The sequence below is a fragment of the Suricata suricatta genome, chromosome 1 (genome assembly GCF_006229205.1).
Source record: "Suricata suricatta isolate VVHF042 chromosome 1, meerkat_22Aug2017_6uvM2_HiC, whole genome shotgun sequence".
Classification (NCBI taxonomy): Eukaryota; Metazoa; Chordata; class Mammalia; order Carnivora; family Herpestidae; genus Suricata; species Suricata suricatta.
In genome coordinates this window covers 124347591-124355748 of record NC_043700.1, presented here as the reverse complement: position 1 = coordinate 124355748, position 8158 = coordinate 124347591, and the positions used below count along the sequence as shown (strand labels likewise).

Sequence of the window (8158 nt, the reverse complement as noted above, 5' to 3'; positions counted from 1 at the left end):
TGGCAGAGCCGTCAGTTTTCAAAAGACAAGAGCTCTTTAGCTGGAGGAGCGATAACCGTTGTCAGAACAGCAGTGGTCAGCGGCTGCAGTGCTGCTGGCCGTGAGCAGAGACGGGCGAGTGCCGTGGGGTGCGGTGGCGGCGCTGACCGCGTCAACCACCGGATGCCCACTGGAAATGGGACGTAGGAAGCTCTTCCTCCTAAGTTCAGTCTGTCTATACTCCAGCTCTACCTCTATCCCAGCTATTTCTCAAGGAGTATACTAGCCTGGACCAGGATCAGTAGTATCCAATCAGGGTATCAGAAGTCAGTTTGTAGCTATTTATTGTTTATACACTATCTCTTGGCCAGAGAGGTTCAGTTATTTCGGTTTTTAAATCCCTAGCAGTGTGTGCCCCTGAAGGATTATTTGTTCTAGGTCAGGAGTCAGGGAACTATAGCCTGTGAGCCACATTTGGCCACCATGGACACAATCCAGCTGCTCTAGATTAACTCCGGTTGTACCCATCTGTTTATATAACATGCATGGTTGCTTTGGTACTACAGTGGCCAAGGTTAGTACCTGCAACAGACTGAACTTACGGCACACAAGGCCTAAAACATTTACCATCTGACCCTTTACAGAAAAAGTTTGCTGACTTTTGCTGGTAGGCTATTCAGTAACATTGCTGGGCATTAAAATCCTTATATATCCATAGACAATTCTATGGACCTTGGTTCCTTGGAAAATAATAGGAAGGAGGTCAGTCTTGAGTTTATTGGTCTACTTTGTTACAACTGCTCCATTAGGCCTTGGGCCGATTCTTACCTTCTCCTAATTATTTGCGGAAAGTTTTTCCAGAAAGAGGTCCAGTTCATAATCTGATGATATTTCTGTTCTGAAATCTAGATGCATTCTTATCCCATTTGAAGGAAAAATAATTACCATACTCCTAGGAAAAGATCGATTGTTCTTGTAGCCATGGAAACAGATAGCCAATGTAATGCATTTTAAACCTGTTCAATCGATCAGCATGTTGCCTCAGTAAACCAAGTAATTTTGCAAGTCAACCTATCAGTAACACCCCAATTAATAAGGGGTTCACTCTAATAAGCATGTCTTTGAGTGTCCACAAATCAATAACTATCTCATTTGAGTAACAACTCTCCTTCCAATGATGTCAGACTCCTGCAAACCCAGCTACGTAATTATCTCAGTCTGCTCTGCTCAGAAAGATCATGCCTGAGCAGCAGAGTTTTCCCCCACGATGCTAGTCCATAAATTCAGCTTTGTCTTTTTGTCAGGTACATAGTGCTGATCTTGTCATACTTTGACACACCCTTAGTTTAGACATCCCAACTCCATGGGTCACTATTTAAGCCCCATTGTTTGACCTGCATTTCTATTACTTCCTCCGTAGGTTGCCTAATGTCCCTTTTTCCAGCTTTGTTTATGGCCCCACTTTAATGCTTGGCATGCCTCTTGACTAAGGCTGGACTGCTGGATGCCATTCCCTATCCCTTCCCTGGAAGCCAAACCAGATCCACCTTGCCAGTGTCCACAGAAGGAGAGAATCAGAACCTAGTCCTGTAAGAAGTGGGCAAGAGTTCTGATGGGAATGGCAAGTTCTATTCCTCAGGCCTGGAAAACTAGAAAAGAGCTGCATTTTCTTTTGAAAACAGTTTATTTTCTCATTAAGTTTGCCAAAACCATAATTTAACTTCTAAATTTCATAAGCAGTTACATAATACACAATGTATACCTATTGGTATTTGAGGAATTATGGCCAGGAGGAGGTATGAATAAGGATTAGTACTTAAACTATGAACTCTATATAAACAATTTTTTTAGGACACAATTTGCAAATCTTGAGAAGGTGCTCCATTTGGCCATTCTGTCTCACCAGCATAGGGATTTGAAAGGCCATGTACCTAGGTGGGAATTACTATTACTAGCGATCAACACAAACATTTAATACCCATTGTTCCTCACTCTGCCTGCTTCACAGTTTATGACTACCTCATAAGTTTTATTTGAATATCTTAAACAGTTATAAATAAGTCCGTTTAGACTATGTATTATATGGCAACTCTACTAATAGAAGGAATTAATTAGTTGGGAAACAGAACACGTTTGAATAGAAAGTTGAATTTGATTTCAGGCAGATTCTAGAAATCAGTCACACAGTGGGAGGAAATTTCAGTAGGAAGTATACATTAGGAGCCTTCTCATAAATATCTCAAGGCCTGCTTCATCCTCCCCTGGCTTCTTTAATCATCACAGCCTATTTATTCTACCTCTGGAAATTTTTTCAACTCAATTTTCTCTCTGCTATTGCCGCTATTCTTTAAAATTAAAAAATTGTTCAGCATTGTGCCTCATCAGCATTCCTTTAGTGCAACACCACCACTAACTACCCTTCTGAAACAGATTTGATTATGTTATTTTCCTGCTTATTTTGTTCCTCTTCAGGCCTAAAAGCTCCATATACTGGCTTCAAGGGATCTGTGATCATCCAAGTGATTATATTTGAATTTTGAGTGTATGCATATGAATTGAGCATCTATCTACATACTTCTAACTTTTTTAAAGAATAAAAACTGCTGGCCTATAGATTAAGTTCCAAACTCCTTAGCAAGGCTTTCAAAGTTCTTCAAAATCTAATTTCATACTAGCCTTATGCCCATTATATACCATAAATTTTAGTTTTCTTGCTGGCAATGAGCTGGATAATGGCCCTCCAAAGATGTCCACATCATAGCTCCCAGGGCTTGTTGACTATGTCACCTTGTGCAGCACATGGGATTTGTATGTATGTTACAGATCTTGGGAAGATTATTTTGGATTATCAGAACTCAATATAATCATAGGGATTTTTATAAGAAAGAGGAGCTGTCAGGATAGAAACACCAATTGTAGTCAGATTGATGGGAAGATCCAAAGGTGCAGGCTTTAAGATCCAGGAGGAGGCCACAAGCCAAGGAATAAGGATGGCCTCCAGAAGCTGGAAAACGGAAAAACTCATCGAGGGTGCCAAGGAGAATCTAGATTTTAGCCCAGTAAGACTGGTTTCAGATTTCTGACCCTCAGAACAGTAAGATCATAAAGGTGTGCTGTTGTAAGTCACTAAGTTTCTGGCCATTTGCTAGAGTACTGATAGAAAACAAATATTTTGTTGTTCTTTAAATTACTTAAGGTGTGCATTGTCCCACTTCAGAACCTTTGTTTATGATCTCATATTTGCCCAACATGTCTTTGTCTCCCTTTTCTTATTTAAGAACTCATACACATACTTCAGTGCCCAGCACCAGTGTCTCCAGCATTCCGAACTGCTCCCCTATGTGCACATGTGCCTGCTTTAAACCACTTGTAAAATATTTACACACGGCATTTTTATTGTTTGCAAATTGATCTCTCTAGTTGAAATCCTTTAAAAAATTTTTTTTAATGTTTTTTATTTATTTTCGAGAGACAGAGAGAGATAGCACGAGCAGGGGAGGGTCAGAGAGAGAGGGAGATACAGAATCTGAAGCAGGCTCCAGGCTCTGAGCTAGCCGTCAGCACAGAGCCCTATGTGGGGCTCGAACCCACAGACTGTGAGATATGACCTGAGCTGAAGCTGGACGCTTAACTGACTGAGCCACCCAGGCATGCCCCTAGATTGAAATCCTTTGAGGACAGAGTAACATACCATTTCCTTTCAGGCCTCACAACCAATATTTGTACAGTTATTGCATTAAATATGTGGTGATAAGTCTTGGGTTGTTTGTGGAAACACTTTGGGACTCACTTAAAAGGACAAGAAACAGCGATGAGTGTCATCAGAAAAAGAACTGAAATGTGTGAGCATAGACATGATTTTAAGGGATTTGGGAGAAAAAAGTCCAGACATCTAAAAAAAGAGAGTAAAAAAATAATATAGGTAGTCAAAAGGTACAAATTTCCAGTTATAAGATCAATTAGTCCAGTCAATGTAATGTTCAGCACAGACTACCGTTAATAGTCACTATTAACTATGTATTGTGTATTTCAAAGCTGCTGAGTAGATCTTAAAAGTGCTCATCACAAATAAAAACAATTTGTATGTAAAGTGAATGTGAGGTGATGGATGCTAATTAAACTTACTATGGTGATAATTTAGCAATATATATAATCAAATGTACACCTAAAATTACTGTATTGTATGTCTATTTTACCTTAATAAAACTGGAAAAAATGATAAAGATTTATATTTCTGTAAGAAATATGAATATAAAATTTTAACCTACAATTATATTCTTTAAGAATATAAAATCTGTAAGATAGAAGGACTATGTAGGAATATAGTGCTTATGGAAAAGGAAAGTTCATAGCCCTTAATATTGAGTTCTTCATTCTCAACAATTTTTTACCAGGAAGATTCCATTAAGTTTTTTTCAAATCTTATCTCTAAATAAAGGTTAAGTTGAAACTCTTGAGGCAATTACTTTTGATTTTTAAATAAAATTTATATCATAATTATGTCTATATGTATAAAAAATAAGAAAATATTCCTGTTAACTGAATAACAATTCCCAGAACTAGAATTACAAGATGTTTCACCTCGTGAGGTGGGCGTAGGGACGAGTCACTAACAACTGTTTACCATCCAAGGCTTTCACATATGTTCTGATTTAGTTATCACAATTCCACAGCATACATATTGTTCCTGTTGGTCAAATGAGACTGAAGCTCAAGGGAGGTTCAGGCGTCCGTAGCCAAACTTATGCTGAGACCTATGACTTCACAAATGCATTAAATTAAGATAGGTTAAATCCTGATCAGGAATGCACCTGGCTTCTAATTGTGACTAGGCTAAGGGTAATAATGTTATGAATATCACTGTCAATTACAAGGTATAAATAGTAAACCAATATTCCAACTGAGAAAAATATTAGAGTAAGAGGCACCTTGAGAGTTTACTTTTTTAAATATTAATTATTAAGCACATTTACGTATATTATCTCATTCAACCAACATGAAAACAAGGTAGGATATAAATGCCAACATTCCCATTTTGCAACAACAACAATAAAACACTTGAAATTCAGAAATCAAACTATTTACCCAATCACACAGCTGGTAAGATGTACATACAAACAGAATATAAACTTAACACTTGACTTATTTATTCATTTATCAAATATTTACTAAGATTAAACAATGTGCCATGTACTATTGCAGACTACGTTCCTCTCCAGTGGATTATTTTTAATGGATAGAATTTTGTACTCCTGGAAGCCTTAAAACTGATGAGTTATGGGGCACCTGGATGGCTCTGTTGGTTAAGCATTAAACATCTGACTTTGGTTCAGGTCATGATCTCACAGTCTGTGAGTTTAAGCCCCACATCAGGCTCTGTGCTGACAGCTCAGAGCCTGCAGCCTGCTTCAGATTCTGTGACTTCCCCTCTCTCTGCCCCTCCCCAACTCACATTCTGTCTCTCAAAAATCAATATTAAAAAAAAAAACAACTCATGAGTTATAAGCTAGGCTGCCATGGACCATTAGGGAAGATGGAAGGGGTGCTGCTATAGGATGCATGTGCATTCACGTGGCAGTTAACATCTCACATGGCTGTAGCTGTAGTTTATTTTGTACAAACATAAATCGATGCTAAACCTCTTATATATAACAATGTTCCTCTTCATTGGAACTACAGCAAATCTCCTAGTGGTCAAGGACTTAACTACTATAACCTGAGATAAATCAACTTCCTAATCATGTACATCAAAGAGCCTCACACTAGGGAGACTGGGAAGATGACACCAAGCTCACCTCATCCCACAGATACAACCAGATAACACTTCCATCAGTATAAATAACCCAGAAACTGACCTGAAGACTGACAGAACAAAATTTACAACCAAAGGTAGAGAAGAAGGTACATCAAAGAGGGTTGGCAGGGTGGAGATGCACTGGGAAGCAAAATGGACTAGGGCTTTTGGATGGGTGTTGGGAATAGCGGAGGGGGGGAACACAGGCATGGAAAAGGGCACAAAACATGTGATCATAGCTGGAACCTGCCCTGGGACGATGAATCCCCATGACATTTGACTTTGAAAGCGAGAAGGAATGAATCTCAAGAGTTCTTACAGCATACAGGACTTACATCCTGGAATTTTAAAAATCAGCAATGTGGTTTTGGAAAAGCCTGGAGGGCAATAGGAAGTCTAGTCCTTGCCCTTGAAGAGGCTGAACCACAAAATGCCCTTTAGAGTTACAGCAGAAAAACACCTGGGGCATATGGAAGAAAGAGCCATTTACCCATCTCAGAGCATGTCCCAAAGGGGCAGAGATCCTTGGAAGACTCCTCCAAGAACAAAGAGGCTGGCAGGCACCAATTCCTGATCCCCTCCCCCTAGTCTCTCAGAATAAACACACAGCCACCTACTGAGACCAGAATGCTGACATTCACTACCTAACTTGCTTACAACAAGCCCACCCCCACGTTCTTCAGCAGAACAGCCAATTCCAGTCACATGTGCTTCAGTCCCATTGCTGTGGGTCTCCTCACCCAGAAGACTGGTGCAAACCTTGCCAATACCACGTTTCCTGATGAGCATGCTTTAGGAGGCCTTGGTGTTATTGGGGTGTGGGGTGGCAGCAGCATAGGTCATGCACAAGCCTGAGACACACCTTGTTAAAATGGCACCTGCCCCAACCACACAGCCCTGGTCGGTGGTAGCAGGTGTCAATTCACAAGGAGACTGGCACACACATTCTTAAAGCTGTGCACCCACGCCGGGGACCAAACACTGCTGCCACAGGCAGAGACAGACTGTAGAAGACTAGACTGAAGGCAAAAGCAGCCAGGACAATACAGCAGGGCACATGCAACACAAAAAGGAGAGACCCCCTGAAACACCAGGTTCCGGGCAGAGACAACACTGTATTGCAGGACCTCACAGAGCCACTACTTGCAGGAGCGGGAAGCAGAGCTGACTTTGCTCACACACAGAAACAGACAGGTAGGCAAAATGAGGAGACAAGGAATACATTCCAAATGAAAGAACAGGATAGAATCACAGCAAGAGACCTAAGTGAAATGTAGATAAGTAATATGCCAGTTAGAGAATTTAAATGATCATAAAGACACTCACTATACTTGAGAAAGAAGTGGAGAACATCAGTGAGACCTCTGACAAAGAGATAAAGAAGAATCAACCAGAGGTGAAAAACATAATAAATGAAATAAAAAATACACAAAATGGAATAGCAGACTAGTGGAAGCAGAAAAGGGAATCAGTGAGTGACCTGGAGGACAGAGTAATGAAAAGTAATTGAACTGAGCAGGTGAGAGGAAAAAAAAATTATGCAAAATAAGGACAGATTTAGGGAACTCAGTGCCATTAAGCATAATAACATTCACATTACAGAATCCCAGAAAAGAGAGAGAAGGGAACAAAATTTGCCACTGTTTGAAAACTATGTGGCAGATATTGTAGTGGATGGAAAGCAGGTAGAGCTGGCGTTGTGGGGTACAGCTGGGCAGGAAGATTATGACCATTTGAGACCTCTCTCCTATCCGGACACTGATGTTATACTGATGTGTTTCTCCATGGACAGTCCTGATAGTTTAGAAAACATCCCAGAAAAATGGACTCCGGAAGTCAAGCACTTCTGTCCCAACATGCCCATCATCCTGGTTGGGAACAAGAAGGATCTTCGGAATGATGAGCACACAAGGCACGAGCTGGCCAAAATGAAGCAGGAGCCAGTGAAACCGGAAGAAGGCAGAGATATGGCGAACAGGATTGGTGCTTTTGGGTACATGGAGTGTTCAGCAAAGACCAAAGATGGAGTGAGGGAGGTTTTTGAAATGGCCACGAGAGCTGCTCTCCAAGCCAGATGTGGGAAGAAAACATCTGGGTGCCTTGTCTTGTGAAACCCTGCTGCAAGCACAGCCCTCATGCGGTTAATTTTGAAGTGCTATTTATTAATCTTAGTGTATGATTACTGGCCTTTTTCATTTATCTATAATTTACCTAAGATTAAAAGTCAGAAGTCATCTTGCTACCATTTAGAAGCCAACCATGATTATTAATGATGTCCAACCCACCTGACCCCTGGGGTCCTTCTGACACCGCTCTTTAACAGCCTTCCTCTGCACTCCCACCTGACACACCAGGCGCTAATTCAAGGAATTTCTTAACTTCTTG

General features: G+C 40.6%; 1 pseudogene; it reads left to right on the top strand.

The window, feature by feature from the left end:
- The first annotated feature begins 2906 nt into the window (after window positions 1-2906).
- On the top strand, window positions 2907-8149 carry LOC115301597 (annotated as a pseudogene).
- Window positions 8150-8158: the final 9 nt, after the last annotated feature.